The sequence below is a fragment of the Chlorocebus sabaeus genome, chromosome 9 (genome assembly GCF_047675955.1).
Source record: "Chlorocebus sabaeus isolate Y175 chromosome 9, mChlSab1.0.hap1, whole genome shotgun sequence".
NCBI classification, from domain to species: domain Eukaryota; kingdom Metazoa; phylum Chordata; class Mammalia; order Primates; family Cercopithecidae; genus Chlorocebus; species Chlorocebus sabaeus.
Genome location: NC_132912.1, coordinates 8,125,669 through 8,153,286, shown reverse-complemented (window position 1 = coordinate 8,153,286; position 27,618 = coordinate 8,125,669). Strand labels below are relative to the sequence as shown.

Genomic DNA, 27,618 nt, shown 5'->3' with positions numbered 1-27,618 from the left:
TCCGCCTCGGCCCCTGGATTAGGTTACCCTGGCCGAGCGAGGGTTTTTACTGGATAGGACTATAGCACAGGTAAAGCTGTATAAACAGCTCGCCGGCTGCCGGGCGGGAGGGTTACGCCGGGGACACGGCTCCAGGCGCCACCGCTGGCCCCGGCTGCGCGGGCCACACCGCGGGGAGCTCGCTGCGGCATGGCGCCCCGGACCGCCCAGGTTAAATACATATTATCTCTGCATCTGCCACCCAGGCCCCCTTTTTCTTTCCCTGGCGAGCTGAAATGCGGAGAGCGGGGAACAAGATCTAAACGGGAGGAGAAAGCAGCCGGGCAGTGGGCAATGCTGGTTGAGGATCCCGGCCCAGCAAGGCTGGCTCTTCTCAAACAAAACCCAGCGAGCAGGGAACTTGGGGGAAAGCAGAGAAAGAGGGACCTCAAAACTCACTGGCAAAGGGAAGATGATGGAGGTGGGTGCGTCCAAGGGGCAACTCTCCCCGCGGCTCCCCCCCGCCCACGCGCCCCGGGCCCGGAGTCTACCTTCCCTGTGAAATGAGCCATCGTTTTGGGGGTGGTATGTGATTTGATTTGCCCTTTTTTCTTCTCCTTCTTTTTTTTCTTTTTTCTTTTTTTTCTTTTTTCTTTTTTTTTCCTGTTTGTTTGTTTTGCTTATTCATCTACCACCGTTTAAAACTCGGAAGGAAACCCGCCCAGGCCAGGAGGAGCCTCGAGTGGTGGGGAGAGTCAAAAAAGAGGAGATGCGCTGGGAGATTACCCCCGCCCCCGCACTCCGCCCCCAGCCCGGCCCCGGCCTCCACTTCGAGGGATCCTGAGCCTCCCACAGCCACTACCACCTTTTCCCCGGTTGAGAAAACCCCTGATTGTAGCGAGATAAAAATTGGGTAGGTAGGGGTGCAACGGAAAGGGGGAGACGGGAAGGGAGAAGGCAGGGGATTTCTGCTTTCGGGTTTAACAATGCACACGTGAGGCCGGTGGCAGTTGGGGGGAGCCCTGGGTTGGGTGGGAGAGAAAGAACTCGCCTTGAGGGTGAGTGGAAAGGAATTGGAGTCACCCTGGAGGAAAAGTGCCCTTTTCAGCTCTCTCCCTCCCTCCTGGCCTTGGCAGGTGGGGGGACAGGTGGATGCCGCCGGAGAAAAAGAAGGGATGGAGGCAGCCCAGCCGGCGGCCCTGGACCGCTTATCCTGCCCTCAGTGGCATCAGTGACTCTTAGGAGCTTGCTACTTCAAGACCTGGCCTCTCCTGTCTCCCAGGGCACCCCTCAACCTCACCGCTATAGCACCCAGGATTCCAGCCCCTGCACCTAGGAAAGGCTCCAGTCTGGCAAAAATTCACCCATTTCAAGGCTTGACCCACCAGGCCTTAGCATTGCCGGGTGAGGTGGGGTGCACGCGGTGCTCAGGACGGCCAGTCGGAGTCACCTTCTCCACTCTCCCGGCCTGGACACCCACCTCCTCACAGCTGCCCAGCTCCTGAGGCCCCTGGCCAACTACAGCCCCAGCCGCCAGCGCTGGCCTCAGCCGAGTCTCCTCCGTCTGCTTCAGTTAGGCCTTTTTGGAGGAGAAGGAGGGCTTTATCTGGGGACTATTGTGTTTTGACTCCTTTATATTATTAGCCAAGGAACTGGGGTGTGATTGTAGTGGGACGATCTGGCAGGCGGAGTGTTCACAGCAGGGGTAGGAAAAGAGGGGGAGGAGGACTCCGTTCAGATCCTGGAGACAGTAGAGGCGAACTTTTAAAAGTACAAGCCATTCGTGTCTTCCTTTGGACGTGCTAGAGACCCCATGGTAAAAAAAAAATCCATGTTTGTGCCTGGCTCAGAGGTGCAAAGGAGGAGGTTTGGCGTGCGCATCCTTCTCCCGGCCTCCCTTGGTCCTGGGCTGCCCCCTACCCACAGCCTCTCCCTCCCGGCAGCTCAGCTGTAGGCTGCCTTCCACCTCGCGGACCCTAAGCAATTTGTTATATAAAACAAAACAGCAACCAGACGCATGTGTCTGTTCTTCACTAGCGCCAGCAGTCCAGCAGCGACGGACACCCGGCGGACCTCAGCCGGAACGCCTCGGGCAGCTGCTTCTTGCTCGCTGCCGCACCCACCTCTGCACCCCAGCTCCGGTCAGCCCAGCAACCAAAGCAAAAAGGAGATTCCTCAGTTTGCTCCCTTGGAGGCTGCAAAGCCTCTCTCTGGTTATTCCAACCATTAAGAAAAAAAGAGGTGATGGGAAAGATTTGATCTGCACACAAAGACATACCAGGAGAAGAATGCACATTTGTGTGTAAAATAGCCCAGGCACCAAGAATGAGACATTACTTCAGTACAGCCTAGAAATGGTTAAAAATAAGTGAATGCTAGAGGACAGAAGCGGTTTTGGGATCTGCCCCACACACCTTATCAGGATCCCTAATTCCCTGCCATCTCCTGTGGTTCCAGGACACAAACTGCTGTAACCTCCAGACGAGGGGTTCCCAGCCACCTGGCTCCCAGGTACCTGCCGGTTCCCCAGGCACTCTGTGTGTCCCGGGGCAGCTGGAAACCCTAACAGAAAACCCCTACCGAAAAATGCTCAGGAGTTCCCACTCCCATCCCTTCTCTGCACCCCTGACTGTCCCCACCTCATTTATCTTTTGCAAGAAAGCAGGTTGCAAATGTCAAATACAGAAAAATGCAGCTTGCCAGGTCTCCTCGCTTTTGGTGGGGACAGAACAGCCCCAGTGCTGGGGCTGGCAGAGACCTCTTGTGCAGAGTGGAGGATGGGCCCGTGGATTGCAGCCGCTTGGCATTTTCTAAGCCCTGTGGCTTCTTGGGCCAGGGACTTTGGGCTTTAGGAGGCAGCTGGCTGGAAGCTGCAAGCAGAGCCTCGTGCTTGATCCCACCCAGAGACTCCATAATCAGACCCCCCATGCGAGCAGACATCCGATGGGGTCTTGGTCTGAACTGACACCACATCCCGACTGGGTTCAAATGGATAGAAAACAATTTCATTCTTCTGAACGGCACAAATAGGTCATGGTAAGCCCCTCACACACACACACACACACCCACACACACACACAGACTGCCAGCCATGTGGGTCCCCAAGCATCTGATTTACAGATGCCTGGATGGACTCAACATGACTGGCTAGCCCCCAGCCCACCCATGGCCACTACCACTACCTTCCCTGCAGCAGCCGGTAAGCAGACTTCGGAAATGCTGCTTCATCACGTATCCCTTTAAAGTTCTTAATGTCCCATCTGCGACCCCAGCATCCTGGTGAGCATGGACAATGGGGAGGAGAGAAGGACCAGGAAATACGGGAACCAAGCCGAGGGAGATGCTGCGCCACTGGACTCCCTTTCCTCCCTGCCCTTGCCAGAATCACCCATGTCACTTTCCTCAGGCACCCTGTCGGTATCCCAGAGAAAGAAAAGGCGTGTATAATAGCAGCTGTACTGCCCAGACTCACTTCACTTCCTTGACATTTTAACATGATCTGTCTTCAGGGGGCAACTGCCTTTGAGTGAATTTTTGGAGGTCTGTTGGTCTGATGTCCCAGGAGTTAAGTCCAAATCTTTTCCTCTCTGCCCCTTCTGCTTCGGATGCCCCTGGGCAACCTCTGGGGAGGCTGCGGTTTTCTCACCCACCTCAGGGTGCTCCTGGAAGCAAAGAAGCCTCCCAGCCCCTAGCTTCCCGGGGGTATGCCAGATGCTGACACATCTGGGTTCCAACTTTATCTTACAGTGCACAGCTGTTTATTTAATTGTATGCAGAGACAATGAGCCTCAACACATGCTTTAAAACAGAGGAAAATAAACACGAAATTGACACTGAAGCCACCTTTAGGAGAAGGCTCCTGGGCACAGGAGTTGTTTTCCCCAGTCCTCTGCCCTCCTTGCAGTGAGAAACGTGTCTCCGGCCCTTTCCAAGCATTCCCACGGGCTCTCATTCTTCCGCTGGGTTTTTCTTCACATCCCTACTTCTACCAGCTCTTTCCCGCAAACGAGGGCATCCACACACTCACAACACCGTGCCCGCCCAAGGTCACCACAGAAACCCAGAGATTTCCAGGGACCAAAAAGAACAATAAGAACTGGGTTCTAGTTTAGTTTCTTTCAGAGGCAGTCTGCCCTTTGGAGAGGAGGCCTCCTCCTAATTTCCTCCACGTGGAGCGGGGAGAGGGCGTGCGGAGTTAGAGAGGGAAGAGAGTGATATTCACTGACCTGGGCAGCTCGCTCCCGAGGGCCAGCTGTTTTTTATTTTTTTTTCCTGACTCGCCCGGAGATCTGAAGGCAGAAATGACAGGCAGAGTTCGCCACTGTGGCCGCCGCTGCCGTCCTGGCCGCTGGAACTGCTCACCGCATCTCAGGCGGGCTTCCAGCGAGAGGTAAAACCTGGGCGATGTGCGTTCTTCCTGGGAGCCCCCTCCCCTCCGCCTTCTCCTGCTCACTGTAGAGAGCGGAGCTCTTCCGGGTTGCGAAGAGGGAAAGGGAGGGAGGGAAGGAGAAAGAGCGAGGGAGTGAATTTCACCCTTTTGCAAACAGGCAAACCGCACATCAGGGGTGTGTGAAACTGACGAGCTGGGCGGGGGATGGGGAAAGGCGGCCTGAAATGTGACCGGCACCTGGCGCCTGCACAGCCCGCTGTCTTCTGGTAGGGTTGGAATTAACACTATACATGTCATCAGAAGTGTGGACTAGGTCATTACCGTAGGCGTAAACCCATGCATGGCATTTTCCTTCCACTTTTGGGAGCAGTGGGGATCCAGGGGGAGCTTGTCTTGGTCTGGCCAGTGGCATCCATTAGCAGGGCGAAGGAGCTAGGGTCTCTGCCCTCCAGGGCTCTCCCTCTCGCTTCAGATTATTTCTCCTGTTTCTGTCTATGCTGACGCCTCCAAAACGCCCCCATTCTACCTTTATCTCTCCTGAGCTGTAGTTGCCCTGTAAAAGTTAGGAGGTACGGGATGCTGGGTGACTGGCTGCTACCCCTTGACCCTCCTTGGAGTAGACATAAGAATATTTGGAGATGCAGTATCCTTGGGCACACATACTAGAGGCTGGGGGGATTCTCTAGGGGTCTCAATTTTTTTTTTTTTTTTTTTTTTTTTTGAGTCGGAGTCTCACTCTTTCACTCGGGCTGGAGTGCAGTGGTGCCATCTTAGCTCACTGCAACCTCTGCCTCCCGGGTTCAAGCGATTCTCCTGCCTCAGCCTCCCGAGTGGATGGGACTACAGGCTCCCGCCACCACGCCCGGCTAATTTTCTGTATTTTTACTGGAGACGGGGGTTCACCATATTGGCCAGGCTGGTCTCGAACTCCTGACCTCATGATCCGCCCGCCTCTGCCTCTCAAAGTGCTGGGATTACAGGCGTGAGCCACCGTGCCCTGCCTCAATTCTTTTTAAGAAAACTTCTAGGACAAATCTACTTCTAGGAGAGTGAGATAAGAAAGCAGGAATCAGAGGTCGCGCTGGAGATAAAATGTCAGAAAGAAAATGATCCCGTTGGGCCACCCGTAGGGCCATGTAAACTCCAGCCCTCCCTGCAGAACCACCTCTCCCCGGTGCCATCCCTACCCCTGCTGGTGAGGAGATCAAAATAATCCACGGAGAGAGAATCTGTCATGAATAAATTTCGGCAAGAGTAAAATGAAACTCCATAAACATTGGGGTAGAAAGGCCAGAGTCCATTTGTTTTGACAGGTAGACTTTTCCCTTCACAATATTTATACAATAAGAATATGGAGACTGACATTAAAAATAAATAAATCTTTGGGGAGAAATAAAACAAAATTTGTCTGTGGCTGGGCCAGGAAGTCAAGAAGTTTCTTGTGCTCCAACCGGTTGGATAGAAAGGAGTTGCTATTTTCATGGGGCTAAGGGTTTGGGGGTGGCCATTTCGTGGCGGGGAGGCCGAGGCACTTGGTCCTTAGAGTCGGGAGAACTGAGGTGTGGACAGAGGTGGAGGTGGGGTGAGGGCGAAGCTGCGTGGACATGGGGTTCAAAGAGCGGCTGAGCGCGATGCCCAGGCCGGGGGCGCCACGCTAGGAGCCGTGCGGCAGCTCTGCGCGGTGGGCCCTCCTGCCCTCTCCTCTCCTCTGGTTCCGTGGCCTGCCTCCAGCTGCCAGAACCCCAAACCAGCCTCCACCCAGGCGCACCCCAGCCCGTCAGCCAACCGGTGTGTGTCTCTGCCGCACAGCCCCTGGGGGAGGTTTAGGCCGAGGGTCCGGGGAGAGGGACTTATGATTTGCCAAGCTGGCCAGGTCTGTCTGCCCTCTGGGGACTCCCGAAGTCCTTCCCCCTCCGCCCCCCGTCGTCACGAATGCAGCCCCTCCTCCACCTTCCTGCCCTGTCCCTCCCGCCTTCCGCCACCAAGTGGCAGAGCCACGTTCTTGGCGCATTTCGAGGACGCAGGGAGAAGGCCATCTCTTGACAGCTTGCACCCAACCTGTTGCCCTGACGAACGGGGTCGAGGGGGTGGGGGCTGCCTGGCCTGTCCCAGGAAGGTCCTTGCTGCTGGGAAAAGAAGTATCGCTGGCATTCCGGATCCCCAGAGGGTCCCAACATCGCCTCCTCCCTTCTTGCGCGCTGCTCCCCCGTGGGGACTAGGGCGGGGGCCCAGGGAGGGGGCATCGGTCACCAAAGCGGCGACAGTCGTCCCCTTGGTCCGGGCATTAACTGTACCTCAACTCGCTGTCCACTAGGCCGGAGGGGCCACATGCGTCTTCCTCCAAGCTCCCCTCTCCGGCTTCTTGTCCTCATTCTCCTGCCCCTCCTCTCTTCCCCGCCTTTGGCTCGCCTCCCAGGGGAAAGCCCTTTTCCCTTAGAACCTGGAACCCGCAACAGCACCCTCTGAGACCCAAGGCGGGCTCTCCTGTCTCTCCTCCGTCCCCCGGGCCACCCGGGCCCTGATCGCCGGCGACCCTCTCTCCGCCTCTTTCCCGTCGGTCTGGCGGCCTCGCTCCCCGTTCCTTTTCTGCTGACGCGGGCACTTGCTTTTCTCGGATCTAAAGTGACTCCTTGGTGAGGGGTTGTGAAATCTGATGGCCTACACACATCTCCCCATCACCCCAATTCTACCTTTAAGGGAAGATGCCTTGATGGAAGGAAATTTAGCTGCCAAAGAGACTCAGGCTTTAAAAAGAAAATCCAAAGGACTTAATAAAAATACAGCTGTTTTCCGATTTAATGGTCAGACAGGGGCAAATGCTGCCAGCTGGACATTTCTTGCTGTCTTGACGGGCTTGGGGTGGAAATCCTGCTGATTAGGGTGAGGTATTCCAGGAGAGTTGGGACAGGTTTGAGGGCGGGGAGGAAGTGGGGAAGGAAGGAGAGAATTTACTCTGAGAAGGAAGCAAAGTGAGAGAAATCCCCCCTGGTCAGTAGCTCGGTCGGACTTCCTGGGCAGTAGGGCTGAAGATTTATTTCTGGCGAGTGGACATTTGGCCAGGCACACGGCAAAGATACTGCTTTAATGAAGCCCCAAGTCGCTTCCTGAATTTTAAAAGCTACCACTCTGGCTCACTGATTCGTGGCTCTGGTTTCTGTGTGTATAAATATACTTGGGGGTGACAGAGGACAAGAAGAGAAGAGAGAGTAAATGGCATTATGTATACAGGGACAACTGTCTATAGCTTACACACTACAGAGCAATGGAGGCCGGTTGCTCAGAGCCCACCCTAACCTAACATGCCTGAGGGGACAGGGGTAGCTTTGCTCCCAGGTTTTAGGACTTTGTGGAGGGAACCTTTTCACCGAAAAGTTTTTGAGTGGGGTGCATGCCTACAGTCCCAGCCCAGGCACGGATCCACTCACAGCCACACACAGACACGAACACCCACTGCTGGTCACCTCTTCCTCGCACCCCATGATCCTGCACCCTGCTTCAGGCCTCCCTGGCTCCATTTACCCTCGCTGAAGCACCTACCACCAGTCTTTTAGCCTTTTGTCCCCGGGCGGGCGTTCATGCTTCTCAGAGGGAGATTCAGAGCTGAACCAGCTAGCGAGATGGACCAGAACCCTGGTGCTGGAGACCGAGCTTGGCTTTGGGACTCTTCCTGAAGGCAAACGCCTCATCCTAATTGGCATCGGCGCCAGCCACTTTCAATCCTGTGGTACATCCTGCAAGTTTTCTCAGACCACATTTCTAGAAGCTAAGGCATTTGATTGGATTTTAAATATAAAGGGAAGTCACCGGACATGTGGAGGTAGAAGATGGATCAGTAAATGACTGATAGATAATAGAAACAGCGTGTTCAGATCTCCACGATGGCCACGTAGATATGAACTTTACCTGTTGGATAAAGAAAAAGGAGATTCCGTAGGAAGAAGTAATCAGTGGCAGAATCTCCAATCTTCCTAAGAACGTGTGGCCACATAGAGTAGAGCTGCAGAACCAACATATTTATTCATCCAGGTTTCCAACATCTTGTTTCTTTTCCCTAAAACACGTATTTTTCTTTCTGCCCATCAGTATTCAGAATCACCCTCCCTCTTCAATTGTTCTACCTTCCTACAAATACTCAGATTGGTTTAATTCTTTAAAGTGCACTCTGCCACACGACAGCACACACTACCGTGTTTGAAAGTTCTAATCTTCCAATTCCACTCATTGAGATTTATTTTATTATAAATATGCGTGGGGTGGGAATTGAGAGGGCATAAAGGAGGTATCACATGGGAACAATCCAGTTTTCTGCCTCTTCTTATAAAAGAACATTTTTGTTAAACTCAACTTTCAGAACCGTGACTACGACTATATTTCCGGGACCAAGAACTGCAGCCCGGGTGGGGCGGTTGGGGTGGGTGGGACCGCGGACGGGGTCGTGGGGGGGGGCCTAGGTGGTCTGGAACTATGGACGTCGCAAATGAAAGTTTCAAAAGCAGTGACTGGAAATTTAAAAAAAAAAAAAAAAATCAGACCTTTTCCACCCAGGCGCCCTAAATAAATAGCCCCGTTTGCAAATTCCTATCAATTATTACGTGATGGGAAAAAATCCTATCTGAAAATAAAGCACGTGGACGTGGAGAATTTTAATTAAATCTTACTGTGGATATAATAACATGGAAGTGATTTTTCATTCGGCGCTTGCCTGCTCACCAGTGTTTTATGGCGTTTTCTTGCCTCTGACTTTATTTTAAAATATTAGACGAGGTGGAGAATTATAAACGACTCTTTCCTTATCTGTGCTGCTCACATATCCAGGATCAGAGGAGCTGATTAAGAAAGAAGTCAGAGGCAACGTTGGATTCATAATGATTTGGAATAATGAATCCTTATCTCTGCTTTCCAGATTATCTGCCTTTCAGCTCCCAATGTTTTGTTACATGGGATAATTTATTGCATCTAATACATCACAATGAATCTGATGGTAGAAAGTGATGGCCCATGTTGTGAAAAGGGGGCCCTTATTTTTTATCCTGGGGCAATGAAACTGCTTTTTGCAGTTTTTAATTGGGAAAATATAAGGTAGATCTGATTTAAAAAAAAAAAAAAAAAAAAAAAGAGCTGGGTATAATCTTGCCTGCTCGTGCTTTACCACGCTGCTCTTTAATTAGTGTGTCAATTTCAGGCTGAAATTAACAAGATCGACCTGAAACCAGTGCTTAGTTTCTCCCCAGCGTGGAGATCCTAATTTTTAACATGATTTATTTTTATGAAAAAGGAGATAATTAATCATAAACACTGACTAAAGCACAGGGCCAAGTTAAGATAAAATGCCATTTGCATCTTTATATAGAAAGATACCAATAATGTTAATTTTTCTGAGATTTTCTCTCTCCTCACCAGAGCTCGCCCCCCCAACAACCCCACCCTAACTGCTGCCCACTGCAGCCCCATTCCAAGTAAACAAGAAAAAAAAAAAATCAATTCCTGGTTCCTCTCCATGTTTATGGCTCATTTTTATAAGAATATACGTGTGTGTGTGTGCGTGTGTGATAGATAGATAGATGATAGATAGATAGATAGATAGATAGATAGATAGATAGATAGATCTACAGCTGTCCTGGCTTTGTCTATTAACACAAGCAGAAGACATAGGTTTCCTCTCATTAGATCTCAAGGGTGAGAGGGTGCTCCTAGACCCCACCCCACACCTACCCTCATCAACTTCCCTGCATTTTAGAGTTAGAGGGAAGAGGGTACATATCTCATTTAAAGGTTAATTAGGACCAATAATTGGCATTTTTGTTTCTTTTGTCTTTTACCCTAACGCCAAAGGAACAAAAGCCACCTCAACGCAACAGGCTTTACTCCCTGCTTCTTGCAGGAAGGATTTCAGAATCCAAGGCTGTACGGGGAGTGTCCTCCCAACCACTGACAGCACCAGAATCTCTCGGCTTCAGGAAGTGGAAGGGGCAGGAGTCATTGGTAATTTGCTCTTTAAGCTTTTTGTGCCTGTTGATTACTTTCTGGTTGCTTGGATTAAACAATCGTTGCAAATATGCAAACCACTGAGAGGAGATTCATACATATTCGTTCTCCAATTGTTCCTCTTGACGTCAGATCATAATTTCCTGGTAATTGGACAGCTTGCACCGAATAATGCTCGTCTGAAATTCTCCCCGTTTCCCTAAGTTGCAGCAGATTTTGTACTGGGAGATGGGAGGATGACTTCTTTTTTTTTTTTTTTTAAAGAATTATTTTCTGTTCACTGTAGTTCCCATTGTCTCCCTTCTCCCCCATACTTAAGAATATTTGTTCCTGAAGTGTGAGGATCTGGAGTTTATTTCCTGGGTGTGTAATTTCCCAGATAGTTCTTGAGTAGTTTGAAGAAGGTTGACATGGGCCAGTAAAGATGGAGGAAATGGGTCTGATTGGGGCAGAGGCAGGGGTGAGGTTCCATAGAGCAAAGCACCCTGTCCTCCCTCTGCTTGGATTCAAAAGAGCCGCCTGGAGTGGTCACGCCCGTCAGCCACGCAGTTTTCCTCCCCTGGGGTAACCCAGGGTTCTCGTTTAAGTAACTCGTGAGTTGAGTTCAAGTCTCAACTCCTGACCCTGTCCTACACTCTCAAGCTAAGTAGGCAGCCAAATAATTATCAATTTCTTAAAAAAAAAAAAAAAAAAAAAAAAAAAAAAAAAAAAAAAGCTTCACTCTTGATCATAAAGATATTTCAGGTTTTAGGTGGTGGTAGAGGGAGACCCAGAAAATATCCTAGATTTCCTGGACTTCAGACCTCAGATTCCAATTCTGTATTCAATAATGTGTGACTTCCCTCTTCTTCCTCTCTCTTCTTTTCTCCCTTTCCCCTCTCCCTTTTCCTCCCTTCCTCTCTTCCCTTTCTTTATGACACATCACTCCAAGAATTTCAAGTATCAATTATAAGTAATATTAATTTCTCAGCCCAACCAGTGAAGTGCGGACGATCTGATAGGAGCATAAAAACGGTGCTTCCCTAGATGAAACAGACCAGTGGAGCCTACTGGGCCGTTTCCCATGCCCAGATGAACATTCAATTTTCCGGCATTATCTCCACACTTAAACTCGCTTTCTCCATTTCTGTGCCAAGATAAATTTGCATAATATTTGCAGCTGTAATTAGCTGATGAGCATCTCCCAGCCTCCCCCTTTTGTTTCCCCTGCATTTGGTCTTCCATTGATGCTACGTTTGATCTTTAATATCACAGGATTCCCGATAGAGGATTGCATATCTTATCTTCCCTGCTCCAAAATCTTTTAAGAAGGAGAGAGAAACGGAGAGAGGGGGCTTGGGGGAAAAGCGTGAGTGAAGAGAATGAAGCTTCTACTAATCAGAGTTTGGAAAGATTACATTGGAAGAAGCTATGGGGAGTGACAGGACAAATAAGATAAATGGAAAAGGAGGGTGGAGTGGGGGTGGGAGAGGCTGGACCAGCCTCTTGGAATGGGAGAGCCTGGGATAAACATGTTATTACTTAGAGACTACAGGAGTGGGCTTAGGGGCGATTGGGAGTAGGGACTGGACAGTGGACGGATGAGGGTGTGGGAAGTGGGGTTTGTGGCCAGCCTCAACTACGGGGCCTGCCTCCCTTTCTGGAGAAGCATAACTGCCACACTCTGAGTGAGACGTCTCTGTCCTTTGCTCCCTTTAAGCAGAAACTGGAACTTTTGAAACCAGGTGACTACCTTATCTGCTCATCTGTTTGTCTCTCGTTAATAGAGAGCCCTGCACTCTTGAATTCCTAATATGCTACGGACACTTTCATTATCTCCAGCCCAGTTAAAAGCAATAAACCCCCCCACCCAAAAAAAAGTAGGAGAAGAGAAAAATAAAAATGATACAAGAAACTGAAGAAGAGGAGGCAGTGAGTCGGTGGCAGATGAATGGGGTCGCCTCCAGGAGCGGAGCAAAACCAGGAGAGGTTCCCCCACTGCCCCCTCCCCGCGGCCCCGGCTGTGGCCGGATTGTCATTGTTGTTTTCTTATTTTTCTCCAGATCGGGAGTTTTTCGGACTTGGGTGGCGCCTGGTAGGAGGGGAAGGAGCATTGGAGGAGCCACTGGTTGGATTAGTATTTGTGGGAATGCGGAGGGGGAGAGGGAGAAAGGAAAGGAAAGAGGGAGAAGGAGGAAAAAAAGAAGACAAGAAAGAGTCGATTTTCATGCCAATCATTGGAACAAATAGCTAACATTTAACGTTTACACCCGCACTGGCGGCGCCCTGGCGCTCCGCGGACCCGGAGCCGGGCTAAAATGTCCCGAAAGCCTTTGGAGAAAACGAGTTTCCAGCTATCAGGTTCTCCCCGTCTCCCCCCTTTCAGGAGGCTTCGGTTTCAGGCTGGACTTGTCCAATGTCTGCGTTACCGCTGCGAGCTCCTAAATGACTGTCAAGGAGGCAAATATCAAATAGCGCCGGGGTCAGGGCGATTGAGTTAACCATTGGGGCCTCAGGACTGGAAACCTGTGTGAGACTCAGCGGGGAAGGGGAGGCGGCGGAGGGAGGGTGAAGGAATAAATGAATAAATGAATGAAGTGGCAGAGGGGAGCGCTGGACACCCAGAGAAGAGGTCCCAGACTAAGCTGGCCTGAGCCACTAGCCAGCCCCCTTCTCCAGCCCTGGCCCCTCCCCGGGCAAACTTAAGGCTCTCAGTTTGAGAAAAGTTTCCTTAAAACTTTTGCTGTCTTTTAAATAGGGCCAATTTTCTAAACCGAAGTTTAGAAACCGAAGTTTAGAAAATTGGGCTCTAACCTCGTCCCTGTCCATGGGTGGTTAGTAATTTCGTCATCTCCAGGCCTCAGTTTCCCCATCTGCTAATGGAGGGAATTGACAAGAAAATGGCGAGGTCTCTTCCTGTTGGGAAAAAGAGCAGGCTGTGGGCTTTGGCAGCAAATAGGGAGTGCGGGTTCTGCTATCCCGACCCCTGTCAACCTGGGCACCTGGTGCCACCCCCAGCCTGGCCCTTGGGGCTGGTCAGAAACCCGGGCAGAGAGAGCCACTGAGCTTCCCCACCTCCAGCCGAACCCCAGTGCTCAGCAGCTGGGACCCAGTGGTTATCCCGGGGTCACCCCGCAGGGAGGCCCCCATTCTCCTATTCCAGCAGACCCAGGTCCTTATGCGTCCCTTCCAGAGTCTTGTGCTTCTCAGCTATTTCCAAAAGAGAATCATCTCTCTCTTTTTTGGGGGGGGGCTGGAAAAGGGGTACACCCTCTCCTGGGGTAGGTGGGGGGGGAAGCGGATTGAAGTTTATGTCAAAATTCCTGACTCAAGCGCCAGAGCGGAAGTACAAGCGGACTCAGCCTCCGCGCGGAGGGGGTCACTGAGCCTCACCACAGGCGTGTTTGAAATCGATTAACCAAAGCCCGCTTCTTCGCGCCGTAAGGTCTTTTTTTTCTTTATTGTTGAGACCCCCATGTCACGTGTGCGTGCCTGGGCGTGTGTGTGTTTGGCGGGGGCGGTTGTGCTGCAACCTGGGGGAGGGGTGTGCACCAGGTTCGATGTATTTTCCCAGCGCTGAGCGGAACATCAAGACAACCAAGGCAGGGGACAACCTACAGGGTTTGCTGCCAAGGACCAGCCGCTCACTGTCCTGCCTCATCCCCTCTCCCCGCACCTTCCGCGCCCCCGGAACGCAGCTCCGGGTCCCTTTGGGGCCGAGCAACGGGCGCGTGCCCCGCAGTTGGATGCCGGGGAGGACTCGGGCTGCGGAACAGAGATCCCCCCGGGAGGCAGGAGGTACCGCAGGGAGGGACCGAGAGGGGCGCAAGAGCGAGGTGCCCAGACGTGCTGGGCTGGGGTGGGGGCACCTGTCTCCTTAAATACCCCTCCTTTTTGTGATCCTCTCCCTCCCTCAGTGTAATTCTCAATGATAGTCATGAAGAATAATCACGATGATACTTTCCCCTTCTTTCTCAAATTAAAAAAAGAGAGAGAGGAAAAAAAATACGCACCCAACTCCACTACCATGCAGGTTCCGGAGAAATTCTCAAATAGAGCAGTGTAATTTCTCAGTTGATTTTGATTGACACACTGTCCCTGGGATCATGTGTTAATCCCTTCTTCACTCAAGCCTTTTCATAACTCATTTCTCTCTTGCTAGATGGGGACTCTGATGGTTACCGAGGCAACGATGATAGCACTAAGCTATTTCCCTCTCTGCAAGGAGACCATTATTCCGCATGCATAGGCCATTTGCAACAGAGGTCGTCACAAAGTCATCCACAACACAGCACACGTTTATTAAACTTTTATTCGCTTTTTTCCCCAACACAGAAACTAGTTTGCACTTGTACGGGGGCGGGGGGGGGGGGGGCAGGAGGTATCGTTGTCCTGTTCTGTGTTGGTAAGGATCGCCCTGAGTGTCACGGTCATTGACACAGCGACACGGCAGGCGCAAGGGCCACCGGTCTCTCCACTGCCCGATCCGTCCGTCGGGGTCGTCTCTGACCACCTCGGGATGGCTGGGACCTTCAGGATGAGAAGAAGCAGTGGCCACGTCTGTAGGCAGAAGGGACCCTGGCTTCCAGGCCGCGCCACCTCTGTTGCGCGGGACTTGGTGACCCACGCCCCTTTCCTGGCGTACCTTCTGAAATAAAGCCTTTTGTCCCACTTCCTCAGAGCCCACCCCCCCCCACCAACCCTCCCACAACGCCGCTTTTCGCGTCCCCTGCTTCGGATCTGCCGCTCCCCCCAACCCCCGCCGACGCCAAGCCCTCCTCGGGCGCCCGCGGACGCTAGGCCGGGTCCCCAGGCGCCGCCAGGCCGCGCTGGCAGCCCTAGCTCCGCAGAAAGCCACCTGCCGGGAGCGCGAGGTTCTTAGGTTTCTTCCCCCAGTTTGTCCAGGAAACAGGGCCTGCTGGTGGGGGCGGGTTCCTGGGAAGTGGATGGATGTGGTCCTCGGCTTCTCCGCGGAGGGTTGGGGCGGGAGGGTGTGTGTGTGTGGGGGGGGTCCCCGGAACATCTGGGGACAGTCAACCAAGAGCTTGCCAAGAGGCCAGTCTGAAAGCGAACATGGCAGACTCGATTCCCGGCCTGCAAGGCCACCAAAACCAAAGGGCAGTTATGAACATAGGCCACTGGTGACCAAGGCCCCTATTTCCCCTCCAGCTTTCCTCAGTCGCCCACACTCCCTTTTCAATTTCTTCCCTTCCACACCCTCCGCCGCCCCCATCTTTGTTTTTTTATGGGAGCAGGGGGCCTCCTGGGGCTCTGGGGCCAAGCCCAGGCCCCTCCAGCCTCTGTGAACTTGACCCGGGAGGGTCCCCTTCGTGCCAGCCCGCCGCCCCCAGGTACAGCCTTCGATGCCGCTGCAGCCCCCGGAGCGCCCTGCTGTCTCGTCGTCTCGCAGCTAGGGGCACGACCTCTCTGGGCCACCCCGGTCGCTTGTCTGCGTGCCACCCGCGAGCCAGGATCAAGCCGCAGAGATGGCTGGGGCTCCGCAGACACCGGCTGGGACTGGAGCTGGGCTGGTCTAGACGTGTGGCGCGGTAGAGATGCGAACTGGGCTCCTAGGTGGCAGGTGGAAGGACTCCTGAGAGCTCCAGGGATCAGCCTCCTCCCCAAGCCCGGGACTGTCCGTCACCTGGGTTGTGGTGACCCCGCAGGCAGAGGGGATGCCACGTGCACAGGGCGATCCCATCCTGGTCCTACCCTAAGAGTTTGGGAACCCTGAGTTCCTCCATAGAAACCTAGTCACCTGCCAGCTGGGAACTCAGAAGAGCTGGGGGTAGATCCCCAGGGCCTCCTTCGCGGCGCCCCACCCCAGAGGCAGTGGCCTAGAGCCGGGAAGTTGGGAGGAAAAGGGAGGAGGCGAGCCTTGCCCTGGGAGTCAGCAGGCTGCTCTCCTTCCCACATCTACAACCGTTCCCAGGAAAATAAGCCAGAAAACAACGCATCGCCTTGGGGTGCCGGCATCTAGAGCCTCCAGACCAGGCAGGGCCAGGCGGAGAGGGCAGATGGCTGGTGCTGGCTGCACTGGTCGTGCAGGGACTAGTGGGGTGTGTTGGTGTCTGACCCAGCTTTTTAAAAAGAAGCCCCCAAGCCCTTGGAGTGCGAGTTGGGAGCTGGATGTGGGGCTAGGAGGAAGCAGAAAGAGTCGGCTGCTGGGGTTCCGAGGGTCAAAGCAATGCCAAATTCCTCACTGCTGTTGACAAAGCCTAAGTCAGAGGGTCTGGCTACCTGGGCCTGGGTGAGTGTGGCCTTTGGAGAGAAACCACAGATCTAGGAGGGTGTTGGAGTGTCCCCACCGTGCTTTCCAGTGGAATTTAAGTTTATAGGTGAATGGAGGTAAAAACTATAATTTATTTTATTTTATTTTATTTATTTATTTATTTTGAAATGGAGTTTCACTCTTATCACCCAGGCTGGAGTGCAATGGTACAATCTTGGTTCACCACAACCTCCACTTTCCCGGTTCAAGCAAATATCCTGTCTCAGCCTCCTAAGTAGCTGTGATTATAGGCTCATGCCACCACGCCCGGCTACTTTTTGTGTTTTTAGTAGAGACAGGGTTTCATCATATTGGTCAGGCTGGTCTCAAACTCCTGACCTCAGGTGATCCACCTGCCTCTGCCTCTCAAAGTGCTGGGATTACAGGTGTGAGCCACCGTGCCTGGGCCAAAATAGAAATATTAGGACTCTGGTCACCTGGAGTCTTTCCTGTCAGCTTTAGATCTGATCAATCTGCATTTTGTGGGGTTTTTTGTTAGTGTGTCTTGTTTTGGTTTGTTTGAGACCGGGTCTTGCTCTGTCACTCAGGCTGGAATCCAGTGGCGCAGTCATGGCTCACTGCAGCCTCCACCTCCTGGGCTCAAGCAATCCTTTCACCTCAGCTTCTTGAGTAGTTGGGACTTACAGGTATACGCCACCATGACCCGGCTAATATTTTTTATTTTTAACAATTTTTTGTAGCGATGGGGTCTTGCTATGTTGCCCAGGCTCATGTTGAACTCCTGGCCTCAGCCTACGGAAGTGCTGGGATTACAGACAGGACCCATCACTCTTGGCCTGAGATGAATGCCTTCGATGCAAGTCTCTCCTCTGTTAATAGACTCATGACAGAAAACATGTCTGGCTTTCAGCTAAATGAGAAGATTTCAGCTCTCTCTCCTCCCATGTACACCAAAGAAAATAGCAAAGTGCTGGGATTACAGTGTGAGCCACTGTGCCAGGATCCTTCACCAAACTGAGTCATCATCTCAGGGGAAACCAAACTGATGGAAATCCTGTCTTACAAGAAAAGACCACCCAAATTACTGGAAGCTTAGACTCTTGCAGATACATATATATATATATATACACACATACACACACACACACACTTTTTTTTTTTTTTTTTTTGAGATGGAGTCTCACTCTGTCATCCAGGCTGGGTGCAGTGGCACAATCTCAGCTCACTGCAACCTCTGCCTCCCGGGTTCAAGCGATTCTCCTGCCTCAGCCTCACCACCACGCCCAGCTAATTTTTGTATTTTTAGTACAGACAGGGTTTTGCCATGCTAGCCAGGCTGGTCTCAAACTCTTGACCTCAGGTGATTCACCTGCCTCGGCTTCCCAAAGTGCTGGGATTACAGGCGTGAGCTACCGTGCTTGGCCAATCATATTATTATAGAATGACAGTAACTGCGTTCATCATTAACTAAGTAGGTTACAAGCATCATCTCACCCAATACGAGAAACATCCTCTAAGACAGGTGGATCTCGCCCCCGACCCCTGACCCTGCATTTTTAAAATTTATTTATTTATTTATTTTTACAAGTGACACAGTCTGTCTGTCCACAGCCCCAGCTCTCACCACCACTCCTTGGATTTCCTTCTTTCCTTCCAGCAGATCTCAGTGTACACCTAGGCGTATGAGTAGATTCAAGAGGGCTGATATCTATTCATTCATGATCCTTTCCTTCCTTCATCATGGTGTTGAATAGGCCCCCTGCCAAGCTCTGAGACTACCAAGTAGGCAGCTTTCTCTGTCCTCAAGATGCCCCCCAGGTAGAGTGGCAAGAAAGGCAAATAGATCAATAACTATGTGAGAAGTCTGGCCCAATGATGTGTGAGCCCAGAGCGAGAGTGGCAGGAGGTGCCTTCAAATGTTCCACCAAAGGGGCAAGAGTGGTCTGACCTACAGAGGAGGCCAAGGAGCTTACAGAGCACAGCAGGGACAAAGAGGGTTCCAGGAGGGAAAAGAAAGGGGCAGTGGCACAGGGCAGAGGAAGGGAGAGTGTGGCAGACCCTAAGAATGTAGTGTGTCCTGAGTAGGGGACAAGTGAGGGAGGCAGATCCATGCCACAGTGATTTAATTCATAAGTTAAGCCTTTATCCCGCGGGCTGTGGGGACCCGGGGAGGGCTTTATGCAGAAGAGCAGCATGCTCAGAATGAGTTAAGGAGGTAGAGAATCTAGGCCAGGTGTAGTGGCTCACACCTGTAATCCCAGTGCTTTGGGAGGCCAAGGAGGGAGGATTGCTTGAGCCCAGGAGTTTGAGAACAGCCTGGGCAACACACCAAGATCCCATCTCTATGAAAAATTTAAAAATCAGCCAGGTACATGGCATGTGCCTGTAGTACTAGCTACTAGCTGCTAGGGAGGCTGAGGTGGGAGGATTCCTTGAGTCCAGAAGTCTGAGGCTGCAGTGAGCTGTGATTGTGCCATTGCACTCCAGCCTGGGCAACAGCGTGAGACCCTGTTTCTGAAAAAGAACTTATACATTCTCGATGCCATGCTGGGAACTAGCGTCTGCCCTTCCCTCATCCACACCCAGTGTTTGTCTTGGTGTTTCAAATTGTGTAAAACCATACATGGTAACATTGTTTTTGCAGAATGCTTCCTGACACCGAGGCTGTGTTTCTCTGGGTTTTTTCAAGAAGACCGCGTGGACCTATGGGGTTGTGTATGTGCGATGAGAAGAACAGTCCTGCTCATTGACTTTGTTTCAAAGTCACAGCCTTCCCTGGACCAAACGTACCCTGACAGTTTCCCTATGGCAAGGGGGACAAAGCAAAGCCCAGAAGGTGGGCAGAGACGCCACCTGGGAAACCACATCACCAGGCACCTGTCCGTGATGGGAGAGAGAAAAGAGGGCAGCGCGCTCTCATGAATATATGGCAGGTATCTACAAACCCTCCAGCTAATTGATGAGCTCTCTATATATCATCCTAGATAAAGGGCCACTGTGCAGTAAACGCTGATGTTTAGAACATCCTGATAGGGCTTTGTTAACAAGAAGATAACAGAAGAGCAAGATATGTTTGTTTAGCTGCCTATAGATAAACCCAATAGGTCTTTGTTAACTTTTCATGACTGATGGCAACCACTAACCATGATAAATACTCCTGGAATGGTGAACTTTATTTAAAGGACTAGAAAGGGGGCCTACGTTTTTAGCTTTTCTGAACGAGGAAGTATTTTCTGAGTGTGACTATACATGTCCTTGTTCACCAACATCTGCTTTTCTGTTAATACTTTTATTTTTATTATTTTTTGAAACATGATTTCTTTGTGTCACCCAGGCTGGAGTGTAGTGGTGCGATCACTGCTCACTGCAGCCTCGACCTCCTGGGTTCAAGCCATCCTCCCACCTCAGTCTCCTGAATAGCAGGGACTAAAGGCATTCACCACCATGCCTGGCTACTTTTTAATTTTTTTGTAGAGACAATCTTTCTACATTGCTTAGGCTGGTCTTGAACTCATGGGTTCAAGGGATCCTCCTGCCTTGACCTCCCAAAGTGCTGGGATTACAGGTGTGAGCCACTGCATCCAGCCTCTCTTAATAATTTTAAACCATCAGCTGAACCTCTGAACCAGACTGGCCCTTGATGCTTTTTCAGGGTATGCTATGTTCCCGTCACATGGAAGCTGAGCCAGTTTAAGAATGGCATTTTATAAACAAGTCTCCAAAGGACTGGCAGCACCTTGAGAAATTGACGCAAATGTTTTTCTAGCAACTAGAAACAGGTACAAATATAAAAATATGCTTTTTAACATTTGTGAGGCATATGCGAGCCAGAGGTGCTTGTCCCTGCAATGTGTGGGAAGTGAAGTCTTACCCCAAACGGATTGCTGATTTTTTTTTTTTGAGATGGAGTCTTGCTCTGTCACCCAGGTTGGAGCGCAGTGGCATGATCTTGGCTCACTGCAACCTCCGTCTCCTGGGTTCAGGCGATTCTCCTGCCTCAGCCTCCCGAGTAGCTAGGATTACAGGCATGAGCCACTGGGCCCGGCCCAATTTTTGTATTTTTAGTAGAGACAGGATTTCACCATATTGGTCAGGCTGCTCTTGAACTCCTGACCTCAAGTGATCCACCCACTTCAGCCTCCCAGAGTGCTGGGATTACAGGTGTGAGCCACCATGCCCGGCCCCGATTGCTGATTAAAGATTGATTTTTAAAAGCTGAGGAGAGGCGGGGCACGATGGCTCACACCTGTAATCCCAGCACTCTGAGAGGCTGAGGTGGGCAGATCACTTGAGGTCAGGAGTTCGAAAACAACCTGGCCAACATGGTGAGACCTCATTTCTACTAAAAATACAAAAATTAGCTGGGTATGGCGGTACGCGCCTGTAATCCCAGTTACTCAGGAGGCTGAGGCAGGAGAATTGCTTGAACCTGAGAGGCAGAGGTTGCAAGCAGCCGAGGTTGCACCACTGCACTCCAGCCTGGGCAATGGAGTGAGACTCTGTTCAAAAAAAAAAAAAAAAAAAAGCTGAGGAGGTAAGTCGTTTGTTTATTTTGTTGTTGCTGTTTGAAAATCATGTCTACTAAGGCATGTCATTCCTTTAATGAGATAGAGTGACAGAGTGAGAGGCCTGCTATGCCCAGAACCTCCCCAAAATGAGTCTCAGAGCACAGTGGAGCCAGCTGTTTCATAAATCCAGTTACGAAGAGAGCAAACTTTTGTGCTGTCGAAAAACGTATTCCGACACTGTTATCTTTAACACCATCTTTTAAAAGAAGGCAATCATTTTTAGTAAAAACATCATTTGAATTTTATCTTTGCTAAAACACTCAGGAGAAGGGAGGGGTTTGACCTGACCTTATAATCTTCCTGAACCTGTAGACTAATCAATTTTGATGGAAGAAGTGATTACTGGGCCTCTGAAGTTAACCAGATTTGCCACCAGTAAATGGAGGTCCTGGGTGAAATGATGTTTGAGTTAATAAAAAGAATATTAAAATAAATTCATTCTTTTTTTTTTTTTTTGAGACAGAGTTTCACTCTTGTTACCCAGGCTGGAGTACAATGGCACACTCTGGGCTCACTGCAACCTCCACCTCTGAGGTTCAAGCGATTCTCCTGCCTCAGCCTTCCAAGTAGCTGGGATTACAGGCTCCCACCACCACGCCCAGCTAATTTTTGTATTTTTAGTACAGACAGGGTTGCCCCATGTTGGCCAGGCTGGTCTCGAACTCCTGACCTTGTAATCCACCCGCCTCGGCCTCCCAAAGTGCTGGGATTACCACACCCGGCCAATAAATTCATTCTTAATGTTGAAAAATGTCTACTCCCAAAGCCACAGGTTAAATATGTTCTAAAGTACTAGGAAAAGGGTGTGTGTGTGTGTGTGTGTGTGTGTGTGTGTTTAAATGTGTCACAAATTAGCGGGGTGTGGTAGCACGCACCTGTAATCCCAGCTACTCAGGAGGCTGAGGCAGGAGAATTGCTTGAAGCCGGGAGGTGGAGGCTGCAGTGAGCTGAGATCGCACCCCTGCACTCCAGCCTGAGTGACAGAGAGAGACTCTGTCTCAAAAAAATAAATAAATAAATAAATAAGTGCCACAAATAAGAAAGAGCTATTGTAATTCAGTTTCCTTTTTGGTTCTCAGAGAAAACTCCAGTTTGAGTCGTTCTTCTGTGGGGCAGTTTAGTCCTAAAAGCATCAGGTTTGACTTCCTAGACTCACTGGAACCACAAGTTCACCTCCCAGAGGGGCTGGGCTCAACCCTTTCTTCTTCCTATGCAATCATAGCATGGAAACCAGCTTATCTCTGTGGCCAACTTTCAGGAAAGGCCTTGAAAACAGAGACGAGGGCGGACCTTGGTGACCACGTGGAGCTTCCCATGACAGTGGGAGTCCGCTGCAGGGGTGGCTGGAACTATTGGGGCCGGGCGGCAACTAAACGCCGCACTGATGGCAAGAGATACCTCAACTCGGCTTTTTCATAGAAGTCCATTTAAAAGGCCGCGCTAGACTGCCGAGGGGAGCCGGCTCCACTTACCTTGTGCAGAGCCATTGCGTGGTTCCATCAGATGAGGTGTGAGAGGGTGGGGGAATTGGGAATGTTGACTTTCATGGCCAGGATTGGGCGGTATTTCTAAAGTGCCTTCCTGTCGTAGCGCTCTCTGTTTTCTGTCCCTGGTTCGTGGGTTGGCTGCGGTAGGACACGATGAATGGCTTATTTGGGGTGTTTGATTTTTGGTTTTGGTTTTGTTTTTTTGGCTCAAAGATCTGTCATCCTCGCCTGAGTCTAAAAATTGCTGAAATTCTGGCATGCTTTTGGAAACCTTGCGCTGTTTCTTTGCATAAAACTGTTTCCACTCGCCTTCACACACCGTTTGCCTAATTTTGACATCACTGCTCTTGATATGAAAGGTCAGCTTTTCTTGTGGGAAAAAAAAAAAAAAAAAAAAAATCGTACAATGCCAGTTGGAGACAAGCAGAAAACTGTGTAAAGGTGTGTTTGCTTTAGCGACATGGGCTGTCCCCACACCAGAGCAGTGACTGGAGGGAAGAGGGGAGGGACTCAACTGGGCCTTTTTTGAGTTTTGCTCCAAGACTTTTAATTTTTCCTCTGATGTTTGAGCACTAACGAAACACGATGAAGAACTTAATGAAAATTATGAGCACACTCTTATCAACCACACCCTTGTTTCTGAGTGCATTATACATACTGTAAATTATAGACATGTCGGCGGGGCGCGGTGGCTCACATCTGTAATCCCAGCACTTTGGGAGGCTGAGGTGGGTGGATCACCTGAGGTCAGGAGTTCGAGAACAGCCTGGCCAACACGGTGAAACCATGTCTCTACTAAAAATATAAAAATTAGCCAGGCCTTGTGGCATGCACCTATAATCCCAGCTACTCAGGAGGCTGAGGCAGGAGAATTGCTTGAACCTGGGAGGTGGAGGTTACAGTGAGCTGAGATCGTGCCGTTGCACTCCAGCCCCAGTGAAAGAGCCACAGACTCTGTCTCCAAAAAAAAAAAAAAAAAAATTATAGCCATGTCATGTGACTTCTGTATCTGGAAACTACACAACTGCAAAAATTTCCCGTAAATGTATAGAATATGAAGGGATGTCAGCTATATTGAGTGATTCCATTCTGCATTTTTACACAAACATCTTTCATATGAATCCATATACACAAACTTAGGTAGGCTTCTGCGAGACAGAGTGGGCGCGTGTCAGACATCGCTGTTACTTGGGAAAGAGGGTGAATCACCCCTTATGGCATAAATACCATCTTCTGAATTCAGCCAGAATTCCGGCTGCATTAAATTACTGTGTTGTCTGTGACTATACACTGAAACACGGGACTCGCTTTGTTGTGTAGTCTGGTAATTTGAAGCTCTCAAGCAGGTTTTGCTATTTTGTAATCCAAAGGCAGACCTTCTGTATTGTTTTCAGTGATTTGCAACAAAGTTTATTGACAATGATTTGCACATAAAAACATTTGGGAAAATAACTAGCCATTCAAGAAGCGGAGTAGATGTTGAAAAAGGGCTAAATTACCTCCTAAATGCTAGAAACAGCATAGAAGCAGCTGAGATGCCTGTAGCTTCAGTGTACATATAGGAACAGGTCAATCTATGTTCACATTAATGATTAAATCAAGGCAGTAGAGAATTGTCACTACCGTTGGATACAAATCACTGACAACTGATATTTTGTATATAAGTGCAGGCTCCTGGATACATAAAATACAGAATTGTCACTAACATTGGATACAAACCACTGACAACTGATATTTTGTATATAAGTGCAGGCTCCTGGATACAGAAAATACACACTTAATGAAAAGTTGTTAGTAAGTTGAAAATGTCACACTATCTGTCCATTTCTCTTCTTTCATTTTATTGACAATAAACCAATAGAAACGCCTCTGTCCTGTTTTGCCCAGCCTTTTGTAATTAAAGAGACATGCCGGGGTGGAGGAATTTTGGTAAACGCCCTCGCTCCCCCAGCAGCTCTTGGTCATTCCACTTCCACCAGCAAGACAGCCATTTCTACAGCTGGAGACATTTCCTTCTCCTGCTCCTGTTTTTACCTTCTGCTTCTGCAAGAGGTAACCAATCTGGGAACAGCTTTCTGTGATTATGGAAGTGCTCTACAATTTCTACACTTTCAGCAGCTACTGCTACAGGTGATGATTTGAGCCTGTAGAAGCTCAAATCATCCTGGGAAGGATGGCGTATGTGCCCCCTTTTTGGAACTTCATTTTCTTCTCTCTCTCTCTCTCTCTCTCTCTCTGTCTCTCCCCCCCACCCCCCACCCCCCCCGCCACTGGCCCCCTCCTTCTTTCTTTTTTAAGACAGGGTCTTGTTCTGTGGCCCCAGGCTGGAGTGCAGTGGTATGATCATGGCTCACCACAGCCCCAAACTCCTGGGCTCAAATGCCTCTCCTGCCTCAACCTTTCCAGCTGGGACTAGAGGTGTGCACCACCACGCTGGGTAATTTTTTTGTTTTTTTGTTTTTTTGTAGAGACAGGGTCTTGCCATGTTGCCCAGGCTGGTCTTGAACTCTTGGGCTCAAGTGATCCTCCCACCTCGGCCTCGCCAAGTCCTGGGATCGTAGGTGTGAGCCACCGCACCTGGCCCTTATTTCTCTTTTGACGTTAAGCCTATTTTTTAATTCAACCAAATTCACATTTTAAAAACCTTGAGGGTAAGTTGATTCTGTGGTTCCATTCACACCACACGCTTATCCTGTCATCTCTTGATTCCAGTTGTAACAGGCATTGGAGTTCACTAGCTCTGACACAGAACTGATTTATTTATAAGTTTTCAAATCTCAAAACACAGAATGTTACAGCTACAAGAGCATGGAGATCTCATGTGACCTCTTGGTTTCAAAATGTAAGTGCTGAGGCCATTGGGAGAGTGAGGCCATGCAGCTGGTGAGGAAGTGTGGCTGGGATGTGAGTGCTTCCTGGACCAGCCTCCTTCCTGGCCATGGGAAAGATTAGGATGTCAATGAAGGAGCAAGGTGTATCTACTTCTGTGACTGCTCTGGTAGTGCACTGTGCAGTATGGTAGCTCCTAGCCACCAGGGACTGTCAAAATGAAAGTTAGGCCAGGTGCGGTGGCTCATGTCTGTAATCCCAGCACTTTTGGAGACTAAGGTGGGTGGTTCGCTTGAGCTCAGGAGTTTGAGATCAGTCTGGGCAACATAGAGAAACCCTGTCTCTACCAAAAAAAAAAAAGAAAAAAAAAAAGAAAATCAGCTGGACGTGGTGGTGTACACCTGTAGTCTCAGCTACTTGGGAGGCTGAAGTGAGAGGATTGCTTGAATCCAGGAGGTTGAGGCTGTGGTGAGCCATGATCATACCACTGTACTCCAGCATGGGCAACGGGCTGAGAACTTGTCTCAAAATAAAATTCTTTTTTTTTAAAAAAAGGATAAATAATAAAATTTTAAAAATTGAAAATCAGTCTGTTAGTGGCAGTAGCCACATTTCAAAGGCTCCAATCATCACCTGTAGCAGTAGCTGCTGAAAGTGTAGAAATTGTAGAGCACTTCCATAATCACAGAAAGCTGTTGACCAGCCTGAGCCCCTGCATTTTGCACATGATTCACACACAAAGATTTGGGCCAGACACAGTGGCTCACGCCTGTAATCCCAGCACTTTGGGAGGCCGGGGCAGGTGGATCATGAGGTCAGGAGATCGAGACCAGCCTGGCTAACACAGTGAAACCCCGTCTCTACTAAAATACAAAAAATTAGCCAAGCATGGTGGTGCACGCCAGTAGTCATAGCTACCTGGACAGCTGAGGCAGGGGAATTGCTTGAACCCAGGAGGCGGAGCTTGCAGTGAGCAAAGATCACGCCACTGCACTCCAGCCTGGTGACACAGCGAGACTCTGTCTAAAAAAAAAAAAATGCAAAAATTTGTATACTGAACAGATCCCTAAATATCTGTCAGGGAGAAGGAGGGCAGTGATATCTCCTCTACTCTGTAAGTGAATGCATCCCTACACCTGGGCTACATCGAGAGTGCTTTGAGAATCTCTCATTTTAAGCATAAGTTGGGTTCTTACTTTATCTGATGCATTTACTGCCTGGGTTGTTGGAGAATGGAAATGCAAGCATGGACCTGCAGAATGTAGTGGAGGCCTACCCCTGGCCTTCTCTCCATGATTTATTATTCCGTTTCGTGCTCAGAGATTGTTGAGTGCAGTGCTTCCGAAACACCACAGCCAAATCCATTCCACATCAACCTGCTGCCTGTTCACACTGGTCATGAGTCCTGCTATTGGCCGCGTTTCCTAGGAGTGGGGCTGTGTCGTGTCTATCCCTCTGCTCTCCACCTCGGTACCACACTGACGTGTCACATCCGACTGGCTGCCCACTCAGAAGTGCACTGGGAGAAAGCCTCTTTCTTCTGGCCTGTATCAAATCAGCCATTTGTTCATACAAACTGCCTCGTGAATGAATGTCTTGTCCAGCTTCCCAATCCTTGATTGTAATATTAAGATCACTTATTTGTACGAAATGTTGAAATCTAGAATTAGAGACTCATGGAAAACCCGGCATTCACGAAAACATGGGGAAAAAAGCCACAATAGATACTGTAGCTATTAATACCATTTATTGAGTTTTACCACGTGTGAAATGCTTTTTATATGGCCGGGCACGGTGGCTCATGTCTGCAGTCCCAGCACTTTGGGAGACCAAGGCAGGCCGATCATTTGAGGTCAGGAGTTCGAGACCAGCCTGGTCAACATAGTAAAACCCCATCTCTACTAAAAAAAAAAGAAAAAAGAAAAAAAAATTAGCTGGGCCTATAATCCCAGCTACTCAGGAGGCTGAGGCAGAATCGTCTGAACCTAGGAGGTGGAGGATGCAGTGAGCCAAGCTCGCACCACTGCACCCCAGTCTGGGGAACAGAGCGAGACTCCATCTCAAATGAAAAAAAAAGAAAAAAAAAAAAGAAAAAAGGTTTTTATACGATCAAAGCTTTTTTTTTTTTTTTCTCTTTGAGACAGAGTCTCTGTCACCCACGCTGGAGTG

At 50.0% G+C, this 27,618-nt stretch overlaps 1 protein-coding gene across 1 annotated transcript in view; it reads right to left on the bottom strand.

Annotated features, from left to right (window-relative positions):
• The window catches only part of GATA3 (GATA binding protein 3), a 29,860-nt gene extending 25,331 nt beyond the window's left edge, over window positions 1-4,529 (bottom strand). Inside the window, exon 1 of the mRNA XM_037983328.2 lies at window positions 4,206-4,529. The gene's annotated coding sequence lies outside the window, so the exon portion shown is untranslated. The remainder of the gene's footprint in view (window positions 1-4,205) is intronic.
• Between the last annotated feature and the right edge of the window lie 23,089 nt (window positions 4,530-27,618).